Source organism: Rhinolophus sinicus, chromosome 18 (assembly GCF_057876585.1).
Source record: "Rhinolophus sinicus isolate RSI-liver-muscle chromosome 18, RSI-T2T, whole genome shotgun sequence".
NCBI classification, from domain to species: domain Eukaryota; kingdom Metazoa; phylum Chordata; class Mammalia; order Chiroptera; family Rhinolophidae; genus Rhinolophus; species Rhinolophus sinicus.
This window is the reverse complement of record NC_142518.1, coordinates 112186972-112214743: the sequence shown is the minus strand read 5'-3', so window position 1 is coordinate 112214743 and position 27772 is coordinate 112186972. Positions and strand designations below refer to the sequence as shown.

The 27772-nt window shown below is 37.2% G+C and overlaps 1 protein-coding gene and 1 pseudogene across 2 annotated transcripts in view; one reads left to right on the top strand and one right to left on the bottom strand.

Moving 5' to 3' along the window:
- The window catches only part of SPRY3 (sprouty RTK signaling antagonist 3), an 87007-nt gene that overhangs the window by 37769 nt on the left and 21466 nt on the right, over positions 1 to 27772 (bottom strand). The gene's annotated exons all lie outside the window — the stretch shown is intronic.
- LOC109437095 (protein SET-like) lies at positions 4272 to 5032 on the top strand (annotated as a pseudogene).

Below are 27772 nucleotides of genomic sequence, written 5' to 3'. Positions count from 1 at the left end.
CTGAACTCTTGGCTTCCTGTGCTATGCCCCATTTGTTTATGCTGTCTGAGTCAACCATTGCAGGGAAACACTGGTTTCATCTTTCTACCCATGGACTGAGACCTGCCTTGTCCAATCAGAACTGCATAATGCAAATACCTCATTTACATAAAATGGACCTAATTGAGAACCTGGGTGGAAACTTTTACTATAAAAATCCACAGCCTCTTAGCCTCGGGGGAACACCATTTAGGTTGCTACCTGAATCTGTGTCTCCCAGGCTATAGCTACTTTTGCTCAAATAAATGCTTTTCACTCTTTATTACAGCCTATAATTAATTTTGGTTTACAGAGTGATCACTAGTAAGGAAACTGAAACAGTAATAAAAAACCTCCTAAAAAAAAAAAAAAAAAGCCCAGGACCAGATGGCTTCATTGGTGAATTCTACCAAATATTCAAAAAAGATTTAATACTTGTCCTTCTCAAACTCTTCCAAAAAGTTGAAGATGAGGGAAGGCTTCCTAGCTCATTTGATGAGGCCAACACTACCTTAATAGCAAAACCAGGCAAGGACATCACAAGAAAAGGAAATTATAGGCCAATGTCTCTGATGAGCACAGATGCAAAAATCCTCAACAAAATACTTGTAAACCAGATGCAACAATACATTAAGATGATTATACACCACGATCAAGTGGGATTTATTCCAGGGACTCTAGGATGGTTCAACATCCTCAAATCACTCAATGTGATACACCACATTAGCAAAATGAAACAAAAAAAAAATCACACAGTCATCTTAATACCGTGTTTCCCCCAAAATAAGGCCTAGCTAGACAATCAGCTCTAATGTGTCTTTTGGAGCAAATATTAATGTAAGACCTGGTCTTATTTTACTATAATATAAGACCGTGTCTTATAATATAATATAATGTAATATAACATAATATTATAATATAATATAAGACCGGGTCTTACGTAATATTATGTAATATAATATAATATAATATAATATAATGTAATTAATATAATATAATACTGGGTCTTATATTAATTTTTGCTCCAAAAGACGCATTAGAGCTGATTGTCTGGCCAGGTCTTATTTTCAGGGAAACATGGTAGATGCATAAAAAGCATTAGACAAGATACAACATCCATTTATGATAAAAACTCTCAATAAAATGGGTATAGAAGGAAAGTACCTCAATATAATAAAGGCCATATATGACAAACCCTCACCTAACACCATACTCAATGGTGAGAAAGTGAAATATTTTCTCTAAGATCGAGAACAAGACAATAATGCCCACTCTAGCCACTGTTATTCAACATAATACTGGAAGTCATAGCCAGAGCAATTAGGCATGAAAAAGAAAAAGAAAAAAAAGCATCCAAATTGGAAAGGAAAAAGTAAAACTATCACTATTTGTAGATGACATTATTTCATATATAGAAAACCCTAAAGATTATACCAAAAAATTATTAAAAATAATAAACAAATACAACAAAGTTGAAAGACATACAATCAATATACAAATGTTTGTTGTGCTTCTACATACTAACAAAATATCACAAAGAGAAATGAAGAAAAAAATCCCATTTATAATTGAAACAGAAAGAATAAAATACCTAGGAATAAACTTAACAAAGGAGTTGAAAGACCAGTATGCTGAAAACTACATTGAAACAAAACTACATTGAAGACATCATTGAAAGAGATTGAAGAAGACACAAAGAAATGGAAAGATATTCTATGTTCATGGATTAGAAGAACTACCATTGGTACAATGTCCATATTACTTAGAGCAATTTTCAGATTCAATGCAATCTGTATCAAAATCCCAATGGCATTTTTCACAGAAATAGACCAAAAAAAATCTTAAAGTTTGCATGGAACCACCAAAGACCCCAAATAGCCAAAGCATGCCAAGAAAAAAGAACAAAGCCAGAGGTACCACACTTCCCAATTTCAAACTATATTTGAAGCTATAGTAATGAAAACAGTATGGTACTGGAAGGAAAACAGACATACAAACCAACGGAACAGAATTGAGAGCCTAGAAATAAACTCACAGATTTATGGGGAACTGATTTATGACAACAGAGCCGGGAATATACAATGGAGAAAAAAAGATTCTTCAATAAATGGTGTTGGAAAAACTGGACAACCATATGCAAAAGAATGAAACTAGACCACTATAGTACTCCATACACAAAAATGAACTCAAAATGGATTAAAGACTTTTATATAAGACCTGAAACCATAAAATACATAGAAGAAAATATAGGTACATAGCTTCTGGACATTGGTCTCAAAGGTGTTTTTGTAAATTTGACTCCAAAAATCAGGGAAATAAAAGCAAAAATAAATGAATGGGACTACATCAAACTAAAAATCTGCACAGCAAAACAAACCATCAACAAAATGAAAAGGCAACCAATCAAATGGGAGAAGATATTAGCAAATGATACCTCCAATAAGGGGTTAATATCAATATATATAAAGAGCTCATATAACTCAACAATAAAACAATCTGATTAACAAATTGGCAGAGGATCTGAATGGACATTTTTCCAAGGAAGATACACAGATGGCCAACAGGCACATGAAAAGATGCCCAACATCACTAGTTATTAGGGAAATGCAAATCAAAACTACAACGAGATATCACTTTACACCTGTTAGAATGCCTATTATAAAGTATAGCATAGGAAATACAGTCAATACTATTGTAATAAATATGTATGGTGTCAGATGGGAACTAGATTTATTTGGGTGATTCACTTTGTAAGTTATATAAATATATAAATGTCTAATCACTATGTTGCACACCTGAAGCTAATACAATATTGTATGTCAATTGTAATTTAAAAATAAAAATATTTAAAAGATGAGAGAGGAGAAAAATATGAGAAATAAGTGTTGACGAGGATGTGGAGAAAAGGGAACCCTTGTGCATATTTGGTGAGAATGTGAATTGGTGTAGCCACTATGGAAAACAGTATGGATGTTCCTCAAACAAATAAAAATAGAATTGCTTTATGACCCAGCAATTCCTCTTCTGAGTATTTACCTGAAAAATGAAAACAATAATTCATAAACATATATGTAAGTACCCCTATGTTCACTGCAGTATTATTTACAATAGCCAAGATATGGAAACAACCTAAGTGTCCATTGATGGATGAATGGATTAGGAAGATGTAATATAGGAAGATGATAGATGACAGATAGATAGATAGATAGATAGATAGATAGAGAACGGAATACTACTCAGCCAAAACAAGATGAAATATTGCAATTGGAGACAATATGGATGGATCTTGAGGGTATTATGCTAAGCAAAATAAGTCACATGGCAAAGAACAAAAAAAGTATGTTTTCACTCACATGTGGAATATAAAACAAAAACATAACAAACAAACAAACAAAAAAAGTCATATATACTGACAACAGAACAATGATTACCAGAGGGGGAAAGAGTGGGGGAGGGTGAATTGGGTAAACGGAGTCAAACAAATGGTAACTGGAAGGAAATTAGACTTTTGGTGGTGAGTACAAATAGAGTATAGTATACTAATATCAAATTATAGTGTTGTACACCTAAATTTTATATAATGTCATTAACCAATGCTATCTCAATAAATTTAATTTAAAAATGGCATATTCAGTGGAATGCAACAGAGCAGTCAAAATAATTAAAGCTATATGTATCAATATGAATATATCTTCAGAATATAACACTGAGTGACAAAAAGGAAGTTACAGAATGACACACACCATATGACAACGCTTACGTAGAAAGAAGTACACAAAAATAATCCTATATATTTACATGTGTTTTTATGAATACACATAGGTGTGCATAAAATTAAAACAAAAACCCACAAAAACCAAAAAAAAAAAAAAGAATTATGGGGAGGGAGGTGGAGGTGGCTCTGGGAGAATGAGCAGAGTGCTGGAGAGTGGAGCGTGAGTGAGGGAGCCCAGAGGTCCCTCCTCCACAAGCAGGAGCCCAGGCAGGGTGGCACACTGCCCCACTCCCTACCTCGCGGTCAGGCTGCGGTGGCAGTGCGCGCAAGAGCCAGGGGGAGGGAAAGCCAACGGGCACTGTGAGGAGGCAGCCAGGCTGCCCACACGTGTGTGTGGCAGAAGGGGAAGCCATTGCCCATCCTCTTCGCTTCCCTTCTCTCCCTGTTCCCACCCCCACCGCCACCGTGAGCAGCACCCCATCTACGCTGGCGGCCAAAGTCAGTAAAAAGGAGGTCAACTCCAACCACGATGAGGTGAATGAGATCGATCTCAGAAAAAGAACAGTGAGAAGCAACTAAACATAGTGATGAAGTACAAAATGAAACAGACTTAATGAACAAGCCAGTGAGGAGATTTGGAAAATAGAACAGAAATGTAACAAACTCTGCCAACCATTTTTTTTTTCAGACGAGGTCAGAATTGATTGCCCCAAAATACCAAATTTTGGGGAAACGTGTCAACCATCCACAAGTGTCTGCACTGCTTGGGGAAGAGGATGAAGAGGCACTGCATTATTTGACAAGAGTTGAAGTGACAGAATTTGAAGATGTTAAATTAGGTTACAGAACAGATTTTTATTTTGATGAAAATCTTCACTTCGAAAATAAAGTTCTCTCCAAAGAATTTCATCTGAATGAGAGTGGTATCCATCTTCAAAGTCCACTGAAATCAAATGGAAATCTGGAAAGGGTGTGATGAAATGTTCAAGTGAAATGCAGAATAAAGCCCGCAGGAAAAGACAGCGCGAGGAACCTGAGAGCTTCTTTACCTGGTTTAAGCACCATTCTCATGCAGGTGCAGATGAGTTAGGAGAAGTCATCAAAGATGATATTTGGCCAAATCCGCTACAGTACGACTTGGTTCCTGACTTGGATGATGAAGGGGAATGAGAAGAAGAATAGAAAGAAGAAGATGATGATGAACAAGGATCAGAAGATACTGATGAAGAAGGGGAGAGGGATGAAGTCGAAGAAGATGAAGGTGATGAGGGGGAGGAAGGAGAGGAAGATGAAGGATGAGATGACTCCTGAAACACTGATGGATTCCAACCTTCTTTTTAAAATTTTCTCCAGTATCTGAAGCAAGTTGCAGTCTTTTTTCCCCCCCTCTTGGGTTCAGTTGCCCTGTTTCTGAGGTCTCTTCACTCCCTTACATCATGGTTCTCACTTTGTTTTGGGGGGTAGGGTGGAGAATACCTTGAGCAAAATACAGTGGGAAAAGAATCTCTGCCCATTTCTATTCCAAATTCACTTATATCCTTTCCTGTCCCAACAAAACTTTATGGAATCAACACCTCTGTGCTCTATGGGGAAAAAATAAAAACAAAAAACCTTCTGCTCCCTTAGCTCTGCTGGAAGCTGGAGGGTGCCAGGCCCCTGTGTAGTAGTGCATAGAATTCTAGCTTTTTCCCTCCTTTGTATATTGGACTCAGAGATTACACTGTCCCTCTATGTGAGTATGGACAGTTAGCATTTACCAACATGTGTCTGTCTACTTTCTCTTGTTTAAAAAAAAGGGGGGGTTATAGAAGGTGAGCAAAGGGTGAGTTTGAGATGTTTGGGGGTAACTGGGCGTTTTGACAACATGGCTTCTCCTTTGGCATGTTTAATTGTGATGTTTAATGGACATCCTTGCAGTTTAAGATGACACTTTTAAAATAAAATTCTCTCCTAGTGATGACTTGAGCCCTGCTACTTGATGGGAGAATTGGCAGAAGCTGTAGAATCTTATTTGGAATTCACATCCACTATTGTAATTTTGCTCCTCTTTATTTTTAAATTTTCTTTTTGTCTCACTGGAAAGGAAAGAGGATGCTCAGTTTTAAACATTAAAAGTGTACAAGTTGCTTTGTTACAATAAAACTAAATGTGTACCCAAAGGATTCGATGCTTTTCTCTCAGAACAGGTTTGACTTATATAACTTATTGTCAAACTTTGTCACCCTAACTCCATATTTTTTGATACTCACTTTGCACTTTGCAGGATGACTTCAGGGCTATGTGGATTGAGTAAAGGGATTTGAATCAATGTATTCATGTCTCCATAGCTAGGAAACATCATGGGTACAATTTGCCATCAGTTTCTGAAAACTTTCAAATCATTTGGGATACCAGAATGTTCAAAACTCAGTTCTGAGTATATTGTACCCTTAATTTGTATTTCAAAATGGCTATTTTTTTTTTTTTAAAAAAGGCCTTTATTTACATGGATATAAAACAGTGCCCACCACCACCATCAGATAGACCTGGTGCTCTAATGCCAAGTTACACCCAGGGCAATTGCTGGCATGTCTTCGTTCGCACTATAAAATGTGGCCAAGAAGACAGGCTCTTGGAGTAAGAAGTCCGCATTGGTGGTAATTAACTCAGGTGAGGAATACTTCTGTCTCTAAGTACCAGCTATTTAGCATATAGTTCTCAAATGAGACCCATCTGTGTGAATCTGGGTGAGATGATGGACGCTGGTCTGTCTGCTAAATGCCATTGTGCATAGAAGAACACTTTGAGAAGCTACCCAATGCCTAAGCTTTTGAATGCTGTAAAATATAGTAACTAAAATTAAATGCCACTTTTTCAGAGTTGGATTAATGGACAATTGGTCAAATTCAAAGCTTTTTTGATGTATAAAACTTTTTAAATGCAACTATTCCATCAACAGGGAAAATGTAATGAAAACCTATATAGATGGATCATATGTAATTTCTGCACAGGTCTCTATCTAGTAAACACATCACTGTATACTGGTCAGGAATCTTGCTCCAATAAAGGAATATAAATATTAAGAAAAACAATTATGGAAATATACATACTAAACTTATAGCAGTAGTGACTTCTGGGGTGGGGAGAAATTAATGAAATCAGGGGTAGTGACCAAAGGGGATTTTAGACTTAACTGTAATGTCTTAATTCTTTGGGAAAAAAAAGCGTTTTTAAATTTTAAAATAGGAAGTTGCAAAAACAGTCCATAAAATCCTGTGAACCCTTCCCCAATGATGACACCTTATATGCTGTAGTACAATATAAAAACCAGGAATTTGACGTTGGAACATTTATGTGAACTAGATCACAGACTTTACTCAGTTTTCACCATTTTTATTATTGTCTCTCTCTCTCTCTCTCTCTCTCTCTCTCTCTCTCTCTCTCTCTCTCTTTCTCTCTCTCTCTCTCTCCTATGCAGTTTGATCCCATGTATAGTTTTGTGTACTCATCACCACAATCAAGATACAGAGCTGTTACATCACCATAAAGGAACACTGTTGTTCTACCTCTTTGTATTCTCATTCACTCTGATCACACACCCCACCTCCATCCTTGCGCCCTGGTAACCACTAATCTGCTCTTCATTTCTATAGCTTTGTCATTTTTAGAATGTGATATACATGGAATCATACAGTGTGTAACTTTTGGGGACTGGCTTTTTTTCCCCATCAAGTGTAATACACTTTAAGTCCATCTAAGTTTTTGCATATATCAATAGTCCAGTTCTTTTCATTTCTGAATGTTCTATGGTATGGATGTAGCACAGTTTGCTCAACGATTCACCTGTTGAATAGCATTTGAGTCATTGTCAATATTTTTGTATTATTAATAAAGCTGCTGGGCAGCCGGATGGCTCAGTTGGTTAGAGTGTGAGTTCTGAACAACAGGGTTGTCAGTTCGATTCCCACGTGGGCCAGTGAGCTGCGCCCTCCACAACTAGATTGAAGACAATGAGCTGCCACTGAGCTTCCGGAGGGGCGGCCAGATGGCTCAGTTGGTTAGAGTGGGAGCTCTCAACAACAAGGTTGCCAGTTCAATTCCCACATGGGATGGTGGGCTGCGCCCCCTGCAACTGAAGATTGAAAACAGCGACTGGACTTGGACCTGAGCTGCACCCTCCACAACTAGATTGAAGGACAACTACTTGGAGCTAATGGGCCCTGGAGAACCACACTGTCCCCCAATATTCCCCAATTAAAAAATAAAATAAAGCTGCTATTAACATTCACAAGTCTTTATTTCTCTGAATAAAAGTCCAGGAGTGTAAATACTTGGTTTTATAGCAATTGCATATTTAGTTTTATAAGAAATGGCAACAATGTTTTTCCTAGTGGCTTTACCATTTGGTATTACCACCAGTTAGACATCCAATTTCTGTGTATCCTCATCAGCATCTAGTATTATCATTATTTTTTATTTGACTAATTCTATTAGGTCTGTGATGATATTGCATTGTGGTTTTAATAATGGCTAATAATATTGAATTTCTTTTCATGTTTTAATTTGCCATCTATACATTATTCATCCTCTTTGATTAACTGTCTGTTAATGTCTCTTGAACATTTTCTAATTGGATTAAAAATTTTAGAGTCTTACATTTAAGTCCGTGACCTATTTTGAATTAATTTTTGTATAAGGTGTGAGGTTTAGGTCCTAATTCTTTTTTTAGGCCAATGGATTCATATATTACAGGTAATTCACATTTAATTAAAAATAGAAATTAGAGGAGGTGATAACACAAGGTTAAACACTCCTATATTTCTCTATTCCAATTCTACACTTTGAAAGTAGAGAATCTTTCTAAAATACAATTCGTATCATGTAACTCACCTGCTTAAATTTCTTAAATGGCTGCTCACTTATCTTAGGATAAATTCCAAACTCCTTAATATGAGCAAAAGGTTTTACATAATTTGGACTCTCTCCAGTCTCATTTTGCCACCTTGTTCTCTACCCACCATTCACATTGCACAATCCAGCCATAGTGAACTTCTCTAAGTTCCTAAAAATGCTAACTATCAACTCCAGTTCTTCAAACATGTGTGGAAGATTTTTAAACTCTCCTTTTTGTTTTCTTTTTGTTGTTGTTGTTAGCTCCTACTCATCCTTTAAGTATCATCTTGGTCATAATTTCTTCCAAGAAAGCCTTCTCTGACTGCCCAGGCTATATTATGTGCCCTTCCTATGTTCTTACATACAACTCTGTATGACCTTCATTATAGCATTTTTCACATTATATTATAGTTGTTTGTTTACTTGTCTGCATCTTACCTCCAGATTGTGAGCCTTACATGAAAAAGGATTGTTTCTACTTTTCTCGTCATTGTGTCATAAGTAACTAACAGAGCCTAAATCAAATTGATGTTCAACAAGTACGTGATGAATAGATAAATAGGAAGAACATGAACTATTTGAATAATATAATTAATCAACAATGTTGAACACATTTAGCATATTGTTAGAAATTATTTTTAAATGTCTATGAAAAAGTTATAAAATTAATTGTATAATATGCTAAGAACAAACTCAAATTTTCTAAAAATAAGGAACTTACAAATTCTCTGACCACAACTTAAAATACAAATTAAATTTAAAGATTACATAAAACTCAAAATGCAAATACTTGGAAAATTTTAAACTTCACTTTAAATATACTGGGCAGAGACAATTCTTAAAATGTGGTAACTGTTAAGAAATCATTAAAATTAAACTAAATTGATTCTGGTTTCTGGTCTGACATGGAAAGCGCTTGGAAGTCACCATTCCTGTCCTCACAACAAGAAAAAAGCTGAAAACTAAAAATCAACAACTCTTCTTATATCCATCAAAGAACTGAGGTCACAAGGAAATCCACCTCCACAAAAAATTAGAGAGGCAAAAAAGATGGGTGGATAAAGAGAATCACGGCTTAGTGGGAACAGAAACTACACTGAAGCCAGTATTGGATAGAAACACTTAATGGGTAATTGGCTCGCTATTGGGGACTGAGGTGGATAAACTGAGAGATTAAAACATCCTGGAGGTACAGCCTTAGGGAAGGGCACACACATTTATGACTTTTACCTCTGGAAACCCCACCATGTTCTCAGGGTGGAGATCAGAAAAAAATCCCCTCATGCTTCTATTAGTTTGGGGCAAAAGTAATTGTGGTTTTTGCAATTATTTTTAACTTTTTAAACCACAATTACTTTTGCACCGACCTAATAGTAGAGGAAGGGGAAAAGTAACCATTTTGACACACATCTAGAGTATTCTATTTTCCTTAACAAAGCCCTGCATTCAAGAGAAACTCTTTACCAGAGCCTAACAAGTGTGGGTTTTACCAGAGTCTAAATGATTTGGTGGGAGGGAAATACCCAAATCCAGACTCCTCTATTGTTCCAGATTGGGGGAGACAAATACCCGATTCTAGTCTGAAGCACTTGTGAGGTCATAGCCCCAAAGCACAAACTCACTAAAGGACTGAGAAATAATAATAGCACTATAGATCCCTTCTCCTTCCCACATTAATCTAGCTCCGATATAATAACAGGGTGATTACAGCTGCAAAGAACTATAAGGCTCAGACCCTATTTGTAAAAAAGAAGTCTCTAGGAAAATTCAAAACAACAGGAGAGACAAAAACGAGGATACTATGGGAAATTTTAGCCTCTGATGTCTATAGCTACATCAAAGAGTAAACACAGTTTCCTAAACAGATAAAATTAAAGCCTCACACTAAAGGCCTATTTACCTTAGTTACTTTTATCCATTATATCATGTTCATCTTTCAAGGAACAATGATAACACATGCTAAAAGGCAAAACAAACAAACCAAAACACAACCACAGTCTGGAGAGACACAGCAAGCATCAGAACCAGAATCAGATATGGTAGAGGTTTTGGAATGATAAGACGAAGAATTTAAAAGAACTGTGATTAATATGCTGAGCTCTAATGAAAAAAGTGAACAACATGCAAGAATAGATGGGTAATATAAGCAGAGATATGGAAATTCTAGCATTTCCAAAAGGAAATACTAGAAATTTTTTTTAAAATATAGAAATAAAAAAATGTCTTTGATGGCCTCAACAGTAGTCTGAACAAAGCTGAGGAAAAAAAATAGTGAGCTTGAAAATATGTTAATAGAAACGTCCCAAACTAAAAGGCAAAGAGAAAAATGACTGAAAAGAAAGCTGAATAGAATGTCCGAGAACTGTGGGGACAACCATAAAAGGTGTAACATACATATAACAGGAATACCAGAAGGAGAAGAAAGAAACAAAGAAATATAATACACAGACTATAATAAATATTTGAAGTAATAATGGCTAAGAATATTCCAAAATTATTAACAGATACCAAAACACAGCAGATCCAAGAAGCTCAGTGAACACCAAGCAAGATAAATGACAAAAAATCTACACTTAAGCATGTCATATTCACACTGCAGAAAATTAAAAGTAAAGAGAAAATCTTGAAAGAATCCAGAGGAAAAAAGAAACCTTACTTTTAGAAGAACAAAGATAAGAATTACAGACTTCTCATCAGACAGCATGAAAGCAAGAAGAGAATGGAGTGAAACATTTCAAGTTTCAAAAGAAAAAAACACACCAACCTAGAATTCTAAATCCAGTGAAATTATCCTATAAAAGTAAAGGAGAAATATTTTCTCATAAAAACAAAAATTAGGGAGTGTGTCATCAGTAGACCTGCCCTCCAAGAAATGCTAAAAGAAGTTCTTCAGGGAGAAGGAAAATGATATAGGTCAGAAACTTGGAGCTACATAAAGAAAGGAAGAGTGTTTGAGAATGCATAAATGAAGGTAAAATAATATTCTTCATATTTGTTGTTCTTAAATAACCTATCAGGAAAGATTATAAAAAATAACATCAATAATATGTTGGATGATTATAGCTAAGGAATAAGTGAAATGTATGACAGCAGTGTTATAAGTCATGGAAAAAAAGGAATTCAAATTATTTTTTATCATAAGGTACTTGTGTTACCTGTGAAGTAATACAGTGTTGTTTGAACGTGGACTTAGATTAGTTATAAGTGTATATTATAAACTCTAGGGCAACCATTTAAAATTTTAAAGAAGTATACATAATTAATATGCTAAGAGGGGAGAAAGAAAATGGAATCATATAAAATGCACAATTAAAAAATGAAAGAAAGCAGGACGAGTGGAAACAAACAAGAAACAAAGAACCAGGACAATGAATAGAAAACAGTTACAAATAAGGTAGATATTAATCCTCTATATCAATAATGACTTTAAATGTAAACGCTTTAAATACACTAATTGAAAAAAAGAGACTCAGAGTTTATTAAAAACCAAGACCTAACTATATGTTGTCTACAAGAAACCTACTTTAAATATAAACATACATATATATTAAAGGTAAAGTGATGGAGAATGATATACCATGCTAATACCAATCAAAAGAAAGCTGGAGTAGCTATATGAATTTCAGACAGAGCAGATTTTTGGGGCAAGGAAGTTTTGGGGATAAAGGGAGGTATTGCATAATGATACAGGGGTCAATACTCTAAGATACAACAATCCTTAATGTATACATGCCTAAAAGCAGAGCATCAAAATACATGAGGCAAAAACTGACAGAACTGCAAGGAGAAATAGATAAATCCATTATTATATTTGGAGACTTCAACACCCCTCTCTCAGAAATTAACATACTTAGAAGGCAGAAAAAATAAGCATATAATTGAACTTAATAGCACCATTAATTAACTGGATCTAATTGTCATTTATAGAATGTTTCATCCAACAACAACAGAATACACATTTTTCTCAAGCTCACATGGAATATTCACCAAGACAGACTAAATTCTAGGCCATAAAACTCATCTTAACAAGTTTAAAAGAATAAGAATCATACAATGTGTGCTCTTAGACCACGACAGAATTAAACAGAAAGATAACTAGAAAATGCCAAAGCTTTTGGAAATAAAACAGCACACTTCTAAATAGCATATGGGTATAAGATGAAATCTCAACAGAAATAAAAAAAACTTGTTTTGAACTAAACAAAAATGAAAATACAACTTATTAAAATTTGTGGGATGTAAGAAAAGTAGTGCTTACAGCTAAATTTATAGTGTTAAATGCATATATTACTAGTTAAGCAGAAGAAATGAAATAATGAAAATCAGACAGAAATTAGTGAAACTGAAAATAGGATACTAAAGGAGAAAAATCAATGAAGCCAAAGCCAGTCCTTTGAAAAACCAACAAAATATAAAAAACTCTTCCCAGGCTAACCAAGAAAAAAAAAGAGAGAAAACAGAAATTAGTATTATTGGAAATGAAAGATGGGTGATCACAACTGATCTGATGAACATTAAAAGAATAATAAAGGGGCCGGCCCGGTGGCTCAGGTGGTTAGAGCTCCATGCTCCTAACTCCGAAGGCTGCCGGTTCGATTCCCACATGGGCCAGTGGGCTCTCAACCACAAGGTTGCCAGTTCAATTCCTCGACTTCCACAAGGGATGGTGGGCAGCGCCCCCTGCAACTAAAATTGAACATGGCACCTTGAGCTGAGCTACCGCTGAGCTCCCAGATGGCTCAGTTGGTTGGAGCGCATCCTCTCAACCACAAGGTTTCCGGTTCAACTCCCACAAGGGATGGTGGGCTGCACCCCCTGCAACTAGCAGTGGTAACTGGACCTGGAGCTGAGCTGCGCCCTCCACAACTAAGACTGAAAGGACAGCAACTTGACTTGGAAAAAAGGCCTGGAAGTACACACTGTTCCCCAATAAAGTACTGTACCCTTTCCCCAATAAAAAAAGAATAATAAAGTAATACGAACAGCACTAGCCCACAAATTTGATAGTTTAGTTGAAATAGACCACTTCCATGTCAACATTTACTCATGAAAATTATTGCTTACTTGGGTAAGTTCAGCTGAGATTGAGAGCTATCACTGTTATGACCAAATAATGTAGACTCTATATATAAAAAAAAAAAAATCTATCACGCTGTACCTATGTTTCTGGAGGTACCATTCTTGAATATATTTCAGTACTCTGAATGAAAAATAAAAGTACAACAAAAAACTACCAACAAAAGTTTTGCACCAGGTGGCTTCACAGGTGAATTTTACCAAACATTCAAGAAGAATTAACACCTATCCTTCTCAAATTTTCCAAAAAATTCAAGAGCAGGAAAGGCTCCCAAGCTCATTTTACAAGGCTGTCATGACCCTGATTCCAAAACCAGACAAAGACATTATGAAAAAAGGAAATTATAGGCTGATATCCCTGATGCAAAATCCCTCAACAAAATATTAGCAAACCGAATTCAGCAATACATCAAGAAGATCATATACTACAATCAAGTGGGATTTATTCTTGGGATGCAAATCTGGTTCAATATCCACAAATCAATTAACATGATACCTCACATAAAGAAAATGCAGGATAAAAATCATAGGATCATATCAATAGATACAGAAAAAGTGTCTGACAAAATCCAGCATTCATTAAATGATAAAAACTCTTAGCAAAGTGGGAATAGAGGGAACACACCTCAACATAATAAAGGCCATATATGACAAACCCAGAGCTAACATCGTACTAAATGGTGAAAAAGTAAGTGTTTTCCTTAAGATCAGGAACAAGACAAGGATGTCCACTTTCACCACTTTCATTCAACACAGTACTAGAAGTCCTAGACACAGCAATCAGACAAGAAAAAGAAATAAAAGGCATCCAAATTGGAAAGGAAGAAGTAAAACTGTCATTAGTGTATGATAATTATAAAAATAAAAATCTAAAAAAACAACTTTTTTTTTAAATTAAATTTATTGGGGTGACAATTGTTAGTAAAATTACATAGATTTCAGGTGTACAATTCTGTATTACATCATCTATAAATCCCATTGTGTGTTCATCACCCAGAGTCAGTTCTCCTTCCATCACCATATATTCGATCCCCCTTACCCTCATCTCCCACCCCCCACCCCCCGCCCCCTTACCCTCTGTCAACCACTAAACTATTGTCTGTGTCTATGAAAAAAGAAAAAAAAAAAAAGTAAAAAAACAACTACTCACAATATGTGAACCTTATTTGGATACTGATTTAAAAAAAAAAAACTATATAAAATGTTTTTTACATTCATGAGACAATTTTAAATTTGAACACTTGCTGTATATTTAACTGTATTAAGTTCATCAATTATTTTTAGGTGTGGTTATTTTTTAAGTCTTTTATAGAGACAAACATATCTTTCATGAACACATATAAGTAAATACTGAAATTTTTATTCATAAAATGAAAAAAAAGTATTCAGGTGAAGTATCACCAATAACAACGTGTAGAGTCTTGGCTGACCTTGTCACATTATTGCTCAAGTCTAAATGATGTGCAGATGCAAAGCTCCCTGCTCCAGGAAAAGGGCAAACTGGATTTGTAAAAGGACTTAGGTGACCTGTCACCAGTGATGTGTGTAGAGTCCCTCCCCATCTCAGAGCTTAGTGGAAAGCTGGCAAGGAGCAATCAGGACATTGACCTTAATGTTTACCAGATGTCCCCCTGCCCCTCACTTGAGCCCCACCTACTCCAACTGGGCCTAGAATTCTAATCAGTGGGGATCGGCTTTCCCAGCTGAATCAACTGGGTGATAGGGGAAAGGCTGTGCTGGGTGCCAGGAGACAAACTGAAGGCAGCTACATGTGGCCAGCCATGAAGAGACAGACAACCCAGGCTTCACCCATCCCCACCCTGAGCTTCAGCCTGCAGGCCCAGGTGGCCACCCTGATGACCGCCATGGCGAGGCAAGGACCAGAGTTTCACACTCACTGATAAAGAGTTGCTGGATGCGAGGAAAGCCACTGCCAGGCCCACCAGGAGGATGCTGGCCACGATCCAGGTGAGACCCACAGTGACAACCAGGGCCACGATTCGGAAGGGGCCTGGAGGCAGGACACACAAGGTAAGGTCACTCCGATGCCAGTGAGCTCCAAATAACCCGAGGGCCTCTCATGACCACATCTCCCCGTCTACTCAGGAAGAAGTGACTGGAGGACAGGAAGGGGCAGACCTGTTGCCATCCACCAGGCCCGAGAGGGGGACTCGAGCTCCTGGCAGGCAGAAGAAGGAATCTGATTTCCAACTGCAAGGCTCTTGGCTTGCTTCTCCTTGGCAAGTGTGGAGGGGCCTTCCTGAGCTCACTGTTCAAGAGGGCTCCAGCACTCGCTCAGGGGCCCCCTAACTTCCTGCCTCTGAGGCTGCCGATGTATTCGTGTCCCATCCATCCTGTCCCCTTTTTCTTCTGTTGTGACATAGGAGAAGGACCCTACTCCTTTTAAAGCCAGTCCTGCTGTGAACAGGACCCTGAGCTCTCCTCTCCGCCCAGGTTCCTTGTAACAGCCATCATTCCATCTCACTCTGTCTCTTCTATTTTCAACATCCCCCCACGTAAGACAGCACAGAAGGAAAAGGCCTCCTTCAGAATCACATCCCATCCACTGAGCTCTCTCCCCTCCCTTTTTCTTTTCCGTCAGCACCTCCAAAGTCATCTATGCTGCCTCTTTCCATAATCTCACCTTCCACTCTCTCTCAACCTACTCCAACCTGGCACTGCCTCTATCACCCCACCGAAACAGCTTGTTGCCAAGGCCACCTAGGACCTTCTTGGTGTCAACTCCCCAGGTCACCTGTGAGCCCTGATCTTCCTTGACATCTCCGTTAACGGCCTAGGCCCTCCTGTTGGAAACAGTTGTCCACTGGCTTCCAGGACAGCACACTCTGACCCTATCTGGACACTCCTCATCCTCCCTGCTTGGATCGTCCTCCTCTGCCCTCCCCTGAAAAGCTAGACTTCTGTCCCAGGCTGCCTTCTCATCTCCCTCTATACAATTTCCAAGGATCACCTCATCCATTCCCATTGCCAAAGTCACAATCTATATGCCAATGACTCCTAAATGTATATTTCTAGCCCAGTCCTCTCTCTTGTGCCAGGTCTATATACCCAGCTGCTATTTTACTATCTCTATTTGGATATTCCACAAGTGTCTCAAACTGAATGTTCAAATAGAACTCATCTCTCTTCTGCCAAAAATAAATGAATGCAACTATTTCAGTATTTTGTATTTCAGCAAATGATCCTGCCGTCCATCCAGTCAACCAAGTCAAAATGGCTATGGGGAATACCCTATAACTTACATTCAATCTAGTACCAAGTCCTGTTGTATTTTAGTTCGCAAAAGTCGCTCAAATTTGACCACCTTTTCCCATCTCCACAATTTCTCATTTCTACTCTAACTCAAGTCACCATCACTTCTCACATGGTGATTTTAATAGTTCCCAGACTGGTGTCCCTGTTCTCTTTGTTAGTCCTTTTATATACTAGTCTTCATACTAGGGACAGAATAGTCTCTGTATAAAATAAAAATCTGACACTTCCCTCCCCACCACACACACACACACACACACACACACACACACGCACACACGCACACACACACACACACACACACATGTACAGCTTAAAACCACTTAGTAGCTCTCCATTGCCCTTAAAGTCCAATGTGAAAAATCTTTAACTTGGCTTATAAACCCTGCAGGATCTGTCCCATATCTCTCATTTTGGTCTCACTTTTTGGCTCTTCTTTGGTTTTCACTTTTTAGTCACATTACCTTTCTTTTGATTATTCTATAAATCCAGAAATTCACGACTCTGGGACTCTTCATGTGTTGTTCCCATTGCCTTGAATGTCTTCACCTACCTTTTGCTTACCTCACATTTATTAATTCTTTAGTTTTCAATGTAAACAATCCCATTCATAGGTAAATCTTTGCTGGTTGTTCAACTCAGACAAAGTCAAGTGTATACGCTCTCAGATTTCTCTGTATTTTTTTTCTTTATAAATGCTAGTACAGACTGCTATTATGTGATTATTTAATGATTAGCTCTTCGTAGTATTTTTGAAAGCTCTACAATGATAGGGACCATATCTATTGCTTGCTCATAATAAAAACGTCAGTGCTTTATATGTACCTGGCATATAGAAGGCACTCAAAAATATCTGTGAATCTATCCTCTCTCAGTATTTATTTGAGTGTGAGAGAACTCACTACACTCTGATTTCAGTTTAAAAAGAAAAAACTTACAATTTTTCAAAATTAAACTTTGCTAAGAAAATAAGGGAAAATAAAACACATAGTAATAAGGGGGATTATAGATTACAAGTTTCTCATCCACATTTAAATAAAATCTAGCCTAGACTGACTTGGCTTGCACCATTTGCAAGGCATTGCAATTTCCTATTTCTTTCCCTTACCTCAATAAAGTATTTAAAAGACACCATCGAAAAGTCACTCTTTTCAGTTCTTTAACAGTACAGCCATTTCTTCTCTCCCACTTTTAGTCCCTTTTTTGCTTCAAGGGACAGGGTTGATTTGGGAGCTCTGGCAAAGGTACACAGACTGTTAATTTGCTAAGTATTTGCTAAGGGGTTTCTCCAGCCAGAAAAATAGGACATTAAAATTGGATACTTTATAGATTAACATAACAGAATCACAAGTAGACAGGCCAGTATCTTACTCAGCATGGTTTTTCCTGTCCCTTCTGAAGGGTACTGGAGTCATTCTACCGCAGGCATCAGAGTTGTTGTTGTTTTTTGTCTCCTGAAATAAGATTATAGGATCTTTCTCCTAACTGCATTTTAGGAAGTTAGGGATAGAATGGTTTCCTCCCAAATTCAGAGTACAGACAATAAAAGTAAGGAGAGAAGAATTTCTGTTACACTGGGAGAAATCCCCTTTGACAACAAGCCCATTCGGTCTAGAAGTAATAGTCCATTAGAGTCTGTAGGGATCCTCATATTTCAATCCAGACCATCTCATTCAGCGTGACAGTGCTGATATACTCCTGGAGGTATCTCTGCCTTATTCAAAAACCCTATAAGCTTATGTGGAAGGCGCCAGTATAGTCAAGCACAAGTCCAAGGTTTTTCATAAGAACAAGATCTTGTGTATTGTCTTTCCGGTGGGAGTTTTCCAATGTTACTGGAGTGTCAAGTACCAAATAGTTACTCAGTAGACATTTCAGTCTGTTAATGAAAGGGTATTCCATCAGGAGATCCACAAAGCCTTGACCAGGAAAATAGATAACCTATCTGCTCTGACAAGACATTTCTTGGAATGACTTTTCAGATACACAATGGAGCATGATTGAAGTCCACAGAGATTTCATGTGTTTTCTAGGTTTGTAGGAGTTCTACTTTCTGATTATAAGGGTCTAAGGGGGCCAAAATATAACTCCTCCTTTCTTTGCCTGTGTTTGGCCCCAACTGAAAGATAGAGAAGTTATGCACATGGAGATCAAAACCTCAACTTTATTACTGATAAAGCTAATTTAGAAAATGTGGCTTTCTTAATATTGCACCAAATAATTAGTCAGACTTACCCATCCATTCACGGACAACACTATACAACCATAGGTATGGTTATGTGAAAGCCTGATCCTGTAAAACATATGGAGCAAAGAAGCAGACAGGACCATATACTTCCTTGCAGTCAGATGGCAACCAAAGGAACAAAAGGAGGAAGAGGTTCAGTCACACATGCTCAGTTCATGCTTCCAAATTCACCAGTCAGGTAAGTCACCAGAGTTAGTAGGTGAGGAGGAGAGTGTAGGGAAAGTCTTTCCTCATGGAAACCAGAGGAAAGTGGAAAAGTTGGTCTCCACCTCCTAGACTAGTTTTTCACCTGCAACATTTATATTCAAAAATCTATGTCTACAGATAGAGTAAATAGATATTTCCAAACTTTACATTAGTATCTTTTATTGATGAGTATTTATTTTTAACTTGATTTATCTTTGCAAATGGTACCTTTGCAAATGACTGTAATTTCTTGATATTTCTCACTGTGAACATTTTGAGAGAGATATACAATTCTATGATTCAATTATCATCTATAATCATTGATCTGAATTGGCTAAAAAAACAACTAAAAATGGACAGGATGAAATAAAAACATAGCAAGAACACAAAAGGAGCCTAACGTGTCTGAAGGGACAATGGATAATATAAAAGCAGTGAGCATCCATGACTATAGAAGTTTCATATTCTAATAGACCCTTAGAACCACAGAATCTGTAAAAGATCTTGGGCATCATTTGCCCTGACTCATTTGACACTATCCATAGAGAGGAAGCAACTTGCCAAAAAATCATAACAACAAATGTGAGCATAGGGAGGAAAGTGGAACTAAAATTCAGGTCTTCTGATTTGCATTACAAGATATATCACCAAGATTTATCCTTTGAGTACCACTCACATATGCTGATTTATGCGGAGACAATGCTTGGGCCATATATTATGTTAACATCTGATGGGGAAAATAAAAGATACGAATTACCCAGGTACCATTTTTTCCCCATCCTCCTTGTCGAAGATAATGATTTTTACACAGGTCATATTAAAACTTTAGAAAAAGAATATTTTAAACCCAATGCAAGTGATGAAACAGAGGAAAGTATGTAGTTCACTCAATAGGTTCAATTCTTACGACCAGATGAATCATATTTATATTGAGAAAAGTTATGGATGATATCCTTCTTGGCAATCTTTGAAGACTTACAGAGTATGGGAGAGGAACTCTAAAAGTGCTCAACATCATTAATTATCAGGAAAATCGAAATCTAACCCACAATGAGACGTCACCTCACATCTGTTAGGATGGCTATTATCAAAAGTTAACAAGAGTTGGCCAGGATGTTGAAAAATTGGAATACTTATACATTGTTGGTGGGAATGTAAAATGGTGCAGCTGCTATGGAAAACATATGGAGGTTCCTCCAAAAGTTAAAAACAGAACTACTATATGATTCAGCAATCCCACTCTGGGTATATAACCAAAATAACTGAAATGAGGATATTAACATAACTGAAATGATTTATCTATACTTACATCTTCGTTGTGGTATCGTTTATAATAGACAAGACATGGAAACAACTTGAATGTCCATTGACAGATTAATAGAAAAATAAAATGTGGTACATACATACATTTCAATATTATTCAGCCTTAAGGAGAAGGAAATCCTGCCCTATGCAACAACATGGATAAATCTTGAAGATATTATGCTAAGTGAAATAAGCCAGTCATAAAAGGACAAATACTGCATGATTCCACTTATAATGAGGAATCTCAAATAGCCAAACTAATAGAAGCAAGGAATAGAATGTTGGTTGCCAGGGGGAGGGAGAAATGAGAATTGTTGTTCAATGGGCATAAAGTTTTAGTTATGCAGGATGAATAAGTTCTAGAGATCAGCCATGTAACGTAATACCTATAGTTAGAAATACTGTATTGTACACTTAAAATTTTGTTACAAGGGTAGGTCTCATGTTATTTGTTCTTATCACAATTTTTTTTAATGGGCAAAAGATCTGAACAGATACCTAAGCAAAGAAGATACATAGACAGCAAATAAGCATGTGAAAAGATGCTCAACATCAGATGCCATCAGGAATTGCATATTGAAAAACAAACAGATACCACTACACATCTATTAGAACGATAAAAAGGCAACAAGGATGTGGAGCAACAGGAACTCTCATTGCTGGTGGCAATGCAAAAAGAGTGCAGACACTTTGAAAGACAGTTTGGCAGTTTCTTAAAAACTAAACATACTCATACCATACAATCCAGCAAGCACACTCCTTGGTATTTACCCAGATGAGTTGAAAATTTATTTCCACATGAAAACCCACACAGAGATATTTATAGCAGCTTTACTCATCATTTCCAAAACATGGAAGCAACCAAGATGTGCTCAAGTGAGTAGATGGATAAATAAACTGTGGTCCATCCGGATAATGGAATATTCTTCAGCACTAAAAAGAAATGAGCTAGCAAGCCATGAAAAGACACGGAGGAACCTTAAATGCATACACTAAGTGAAAGAAGCCAATCTGAAAAGGCTACAAAGTATACAATTCCATGTCTATGACTTTCTGGAAAAGGCAAAACAATGGAGGCAATTAGAAGGTCAGTAGCTTTCAGGGGTTGGGGGTAGGGAGAGATGAATAGGTGGAGCATAGAAGATTTTTAGGGCAGATTTATGATGCTATAATGGTGGATCCATGTCATTACACATTTGTTTAAACCCATATAGAATGTACACCACCAAGAGTGAACCCTAATGTAAACTATGGACTTTGGGTGATAATGGTGAGTCAATGTAGGTTCATTGACTGTAACAAATGTCCCACTATGGTGGGGATGTTCATAGTAGGGGAGGCTGTGCATGTGCAAGGGTAGGTGGTATATAGAAATTCTCTGTACTTTCTGTACTTGCTGTGAATATAAAACTGCCCTAAAAATATAAAGTCTATTAAAAATAGAGGCTGAAAAAAATATGGCCCTTAGTTTCAAAAGAATAAGAGGAAATTTAAGAATTTATAAAATGTGATCTCAATGTAAAGTTTAGTCAGAGCTTTAGAACTGATTACCAAAAAAGAATTATTGATGAGAAGAAAAAAAAGTGGTGATCACCAGGAGCTAACATGTATGACCAACAGTTTTGATAGAATACTCTAATTTCTTGCTGAAAACTCCAAGCTGATTTTTGATAGAACAAAAGGCCCAAATTCAGTTACTGTAAATACTCTATTTTAGTATATGGTACAGCTAGAAACATCTGTTGTAATGAGGCAAGCAGCTTTCTTTTCCCCTAAGCATCATATTTTGCATATTTTACACCCTTGGCATGATATTACATTAAGAAGCTCAATTAACAGAAAACAATATATAACAACATTGTCAGTAGCTGGCAGATGGATGTAGCTGGCGAGCCACACCTTTGCCACACTGCTTAATTCAGAGTCTTTGGGGTGTCCTTTGTCTCACATATAATGATCAAAATTGTAGAGAATATTCCTCTTTGGGAACCAACACCTTTGCCATGTGTCTCCTAACCCTAAAATCTTGTCCCTCCCACCCTAGTGGACTACTTTACTTACTTTTCGACGTACTGGCATATCTTTAAGCTATGTGCTGGTCACTTAGATACATCTCCCTTCTCGTTCCATGACCCTCCAGATTTCCCTCTCTTCTTTCCATGCAGAGACATATTTCAGGTTTCTCTTGAAGCCTTTCTCCTCAAGTAAGTCTGAGATACAGCTACATAAATTGTTGTGTACTTACCAGCAAGCGACAGCTAAGCTTCCAACTCACAATGTCATGTCCATTTACAGACATGTTACATTTCCTTCCTAGGGTTACTAGGTTAGTAGATAATGTGAATGCTGTGTACATAGTGTATCTGGATTGAACAATGTGGGCATTTGACAAAGTTTCATATGATATACTTATGAAATCAACAGAATGCCAATACAATTAGATGGACTCACAACTAATTGAACAATTACAATCAAACAGTTCTGCTTACTAATCATAAGCTCCATGAGGATGGAAACTGCAGGTATTTTGTCCTTTACATAAAAGGTGCTCAAGAAATGTTAAGTGAAGGGATAAAAGGTATCAAACATAGGGAGATCTGTAGTTCCTGGCCTAGTCAATATTTTTGCTGATGACTTGGATAAGGATGAAGAGAGCTGAAATGGACTTAGTATTTTTAAAAAATGAAACGTGATAATGATCGATGGAAATATCCTTCAAATACACAGGATGGAGCAGACTTGGCTTAAGAACTTCAGATGTGAAAAAAGACTTAGGGGACTTAGTTGACAGTAAGCCTATGAGTCAACAATGTGTAGTTACTAAAAAAAGTGAGTAAAATCTCAGTCGTTATTAATAAAAGTATAGTATACAGAGCAAGGAAGGTGTAAAAAATTTACTGAAGTTTGCTCTGATGAAATCACACCTGAAGGAATGCGCTATGTTCTGAGGGGCCAATTTTAGTTTGATAACAAGTAGAAGTGTGTAACCATTAGATTTAGCCAACAACGGAACCAACTTCATCCTTTGAGAGGCAGTGAGTTTTTCAACACTGGACGTTTTCAAGCAGAGAATGGAAATATAATTGAAAAGACTTTGTACAAGAAATTTGTCTTCAATATAAGAGGATGGTGAAGAAAAAAAAAAGGAAATCTTGGAATCTCCCAATTGGTGTGCTGTCTTTGGCACACTGGTTCTCCACAAATGGACTATAAAGAAGCAATAAGATATTGCTTCCTTCAGCCTTCACAGTGAACAGACAGGACTTTGGGTGGCTGGAAATTCCAGGCCAGTTGCCTCTGGCTACAAGCAGCCTTGCCTGTTTGTCCCAGTGAGATATACAAACACTACACATTTTCTCTTTGTGTCACGATGTGAAAAAGATTGGGAACCAATGTCGAAAATGAACTTTGGGTTCCTTTCAAATATGGTGACTGAATTGTCCAAGTTAGCGATAGAGTTGTCAACAGAAATTAGTCCAGGGTTCTTTCTGAATTATAGCACTCGTAATAGAGAGTAAAACATCTATAGAATCTTGAATTGAAGCAAAATTAAGATAGCTTCTGTGGAATGTGACTTAGAGAAAGATGGTAAAGAAGGCAAGTGGGACAGGCCACAGTTCTACCAGTATACTACAAGGAGGAGAAATCCCATCCTCAGTATGTTGATAGAATAGACCAGAGGTGAATAGGACTTCCCTCTATTTAAGGGTATCCTGAATCAGTACCTCTTTCCATAGGGTTAGTTTCTCCAAGTCCATGGCCTTCTGAAAAAGAGTATTGATACATTTTACCCAGCAAAAGACTAAATATAAAAACTCCAAGTATGAACTGCCCAAGTAAGGAAGATCTGGGTGAGATGTAATAAGAAGAGGGCTTGGAAAGCTGGGGGACAGTTTGAAGGCAGTAGAGATTCGAGAGCCAGTAGTCAGGGAGGTTGGAAGGTCACCAAAGAAACCTTGGCTGATTTCACACTTTGGCAGCATTTCTGACAAACTTCAGCCAGGAACCTGTCCCACTGCAATGTCCCCTTTTGAGAATACCAGGAAGGATTTGCTAAAACCAACAGATGCTTTTCACAACAAATGCAATACCAACATGTTTTCAAATCTACTTCATATTTAGTGAACAAAGTAGAAAAAAGTGTTATATACATATAGTAGTTTTAAAGCATATCACACTCATAGTCATATTTTGTGCTCATGATATGAGGTCCTTAAAGACAGAAACTATTTTGAGCTTTTCTATTTGTATTCCAGTGCCAAACAGAGCAGATAGATAGATAGATAGATAGATAGATAGATAGATAGATAGATAGATAGATAGATAGATTAGATGATTAGATAGATGGATGGGTAGTTAGATGATGGATGGATGGATGGATGGATGGATGGATGGATGGATGGATGGATAGATATGATGATTAGATGGATGGATAGATAGATTAGATGATAGATAGATATACTATGAATAACTGCTCAAAACAAGTTTCATGAAATAATTGGATAATTGTTAAGAGTTGGAATGGCATCCATAAGAGTGAGAATGATTTGTCCTAGCCCTTGGCACGCCCTTCCTGCTTCCTCACCAGGCCCAAACACCAACCCTCAAGATATCCCCATCCCCCCAACATTAGGAGAAGCAATAACCTTCCTGCAGAAGAAAACTGGCTCCTTGCCTCAGGGATCAGAATGACTCAGGGGAGAGAGAGTGTGATTAACAAAAATGTTATCAGGCTGAAAGATTACTGTTTAAATCATGAGCAGTCTGGAAGAAAAACAATTTAAAATAAGGAATCGTCTTCCTCTTTACAGTCCATCATTCCCCCATGTCTCCTAGTTCTTCATCCTCAAGACCCCGGCTTCCTCATTATCTCTACAATAAAGTATCACACATTGTAGCACATTGCCTCAGCACCTTCCAAAGGCCTCAGAAAGTGGGAGTACAATCGTTCAAAGGAAACAACTTGACCAAAAATCTGTGACAGAATTTTGAGACCCATTAAAACAAAGTTGAATGAGAAAAAAGGTAAACGGCACAGAGTGTGCCAAGTATGCTATATGAATGGAAAAGGTTACCACGAGCTCACGTCTGAAGACAAGGGAAGGTCAAGAACTAGTCATTGGTGTGGCTTTTCTCAGGGAACTCAGGATGATCAGTGGTTCTGGCCCGTAAGAGGTTTGAACAGGCCAGTACGGTAGTATGGAGAGAACACTGCAATAGAGAAGTTCTAGCTCTGGTTCTGCCCTGTGTGACCTTCAACATGTCCTTTTGCCAACCTGGGCCTAATTTGTAAAATAGCAAAGAATAATATCTAATTTGCATAACTCACAGGTTGTTATGAGATCAGACAAGACAGTTCTTAATAAATTTTACAACTATACAGCAGACTACAAATAAAAGGAATTTTTCTCCTCTAAGCTCTTTACTTCACAGAACAGACAATTCTGAAGCCAAGAGATATTGTAGTACTTACTCCGAGATATATAGGTACTTAGTAGCAGAGCCAAATAAGAACTCATTCTCCTGACTCCTAGTCAAGTGCTTTCTCCACTACACCATTTTACCTTCTTCACTAACTTGGGACATGTGAGCACTCAATTAACTGAGCATGCAGGTAAAGGGTGTCTAAATCATTTAGAATACTAATCTACACATTTGCATTCACACTGCAATGAAACTTCCTGAGGAATATCTAGATATTGTCACTGTAGATTTAGGTATTTTCTATGGATTTTAATTTAGAAAAAAAATGTAATGGTAAACATGTCTAGCCATTAATTGAAACAATACTGTGATCTGTGTTCTGAGTAGTAAATACTGTATCAGCATAGGGATTAGAAATATGCTTATGATTCATCTTTCTGGAAGGTGTGAGATTTTCAGTTTAAGGTCAGTTTCTTAGAGATATAGGTAATAATATGAGAAATTAATTTGACTTATACGTGTTGTACACCTTACATAGTTCAATGTTTAGACTATGAGGGATGAGAAGTTCAAGGATAAATTTTTGAAAAGCTTTGTGGAAGATGACTGAGGAATACAATAGTATAAGTATTTAAAATGGATAGCATGGTGTGAAGGAATAAGAACATAAGGATAGAAGAAGGATGAGAAAAGAGGGCAAAGGAGAATTAGCTTAAAGGTAACTCTATAAAAGCCATTGATGATTATTTAGAGACACATTAGAAATTATTCAGTGGGTACTTAAAGCCAAGAAAGAATCCCTTTATTACTTGTCTACTCTAGGTTGTTTATCTCCAAAAGCAAATCATTGGAATGGGGCCAGTATTGCATTAGGGTTACTAATGGCTCACTGTCTATGATGGCCTACTTTTTTTATTTGAAAGACACTTAAAGAACAAATCTTCCCTAAGTACCCGTGAGCCCTTGGACCTTCATATCATGGACAGTCCTAAATCATGGAACAGGGAAGAGGACAGAAATAGACTATCCTAGAGCTGATAGTTATGGCTCGAAACATATTGACTGGAATATTCTATAAGATTGGCCTAAGCAGGAGAGGAAGGGGAAAGAGGACCAGCAATAGAACAGAGAAGGCACAGTGACAATATGGGCCCTAAGGAGAGTTAGTTACTCTGGAAACCCCAGGATAGTGTGGAGTTTCATGGTTTAAAGAAGAGGCCCAAAACAAAGGAGTGAGGAGAGATATAAGAATTACCTCAGGAGCTTAAAAATTTTATTAAAATACCACATGCATAAAAATGCACAGAGCAATCACCTTAAGTGTACAGCTAAATAGAATTGTATATATGTATACATGCCTGCATAACCTCCATAGAGACAAAGATATAGAATACATCTAGCACCTGAGAAAGTTCCCTCTGGTCCTTTCTGATTCTATATTCCATCTGTCCCTTCCCAGGAGGTAACCCCTATTCTGACTTTTTATTATCACAGATTAGATTTGCTTTTTCTAAAAATTGGTATAAATGGGACAATACAATATGTACTCTTTTGTGTCTGCCTATTTTGCTGAGCAAACTGTTTTTGAGATTCATTCATACTGTTATATGTGTCAGTAGTTTGTAATGGTATTCAAATGAAAATTTTATTCATTC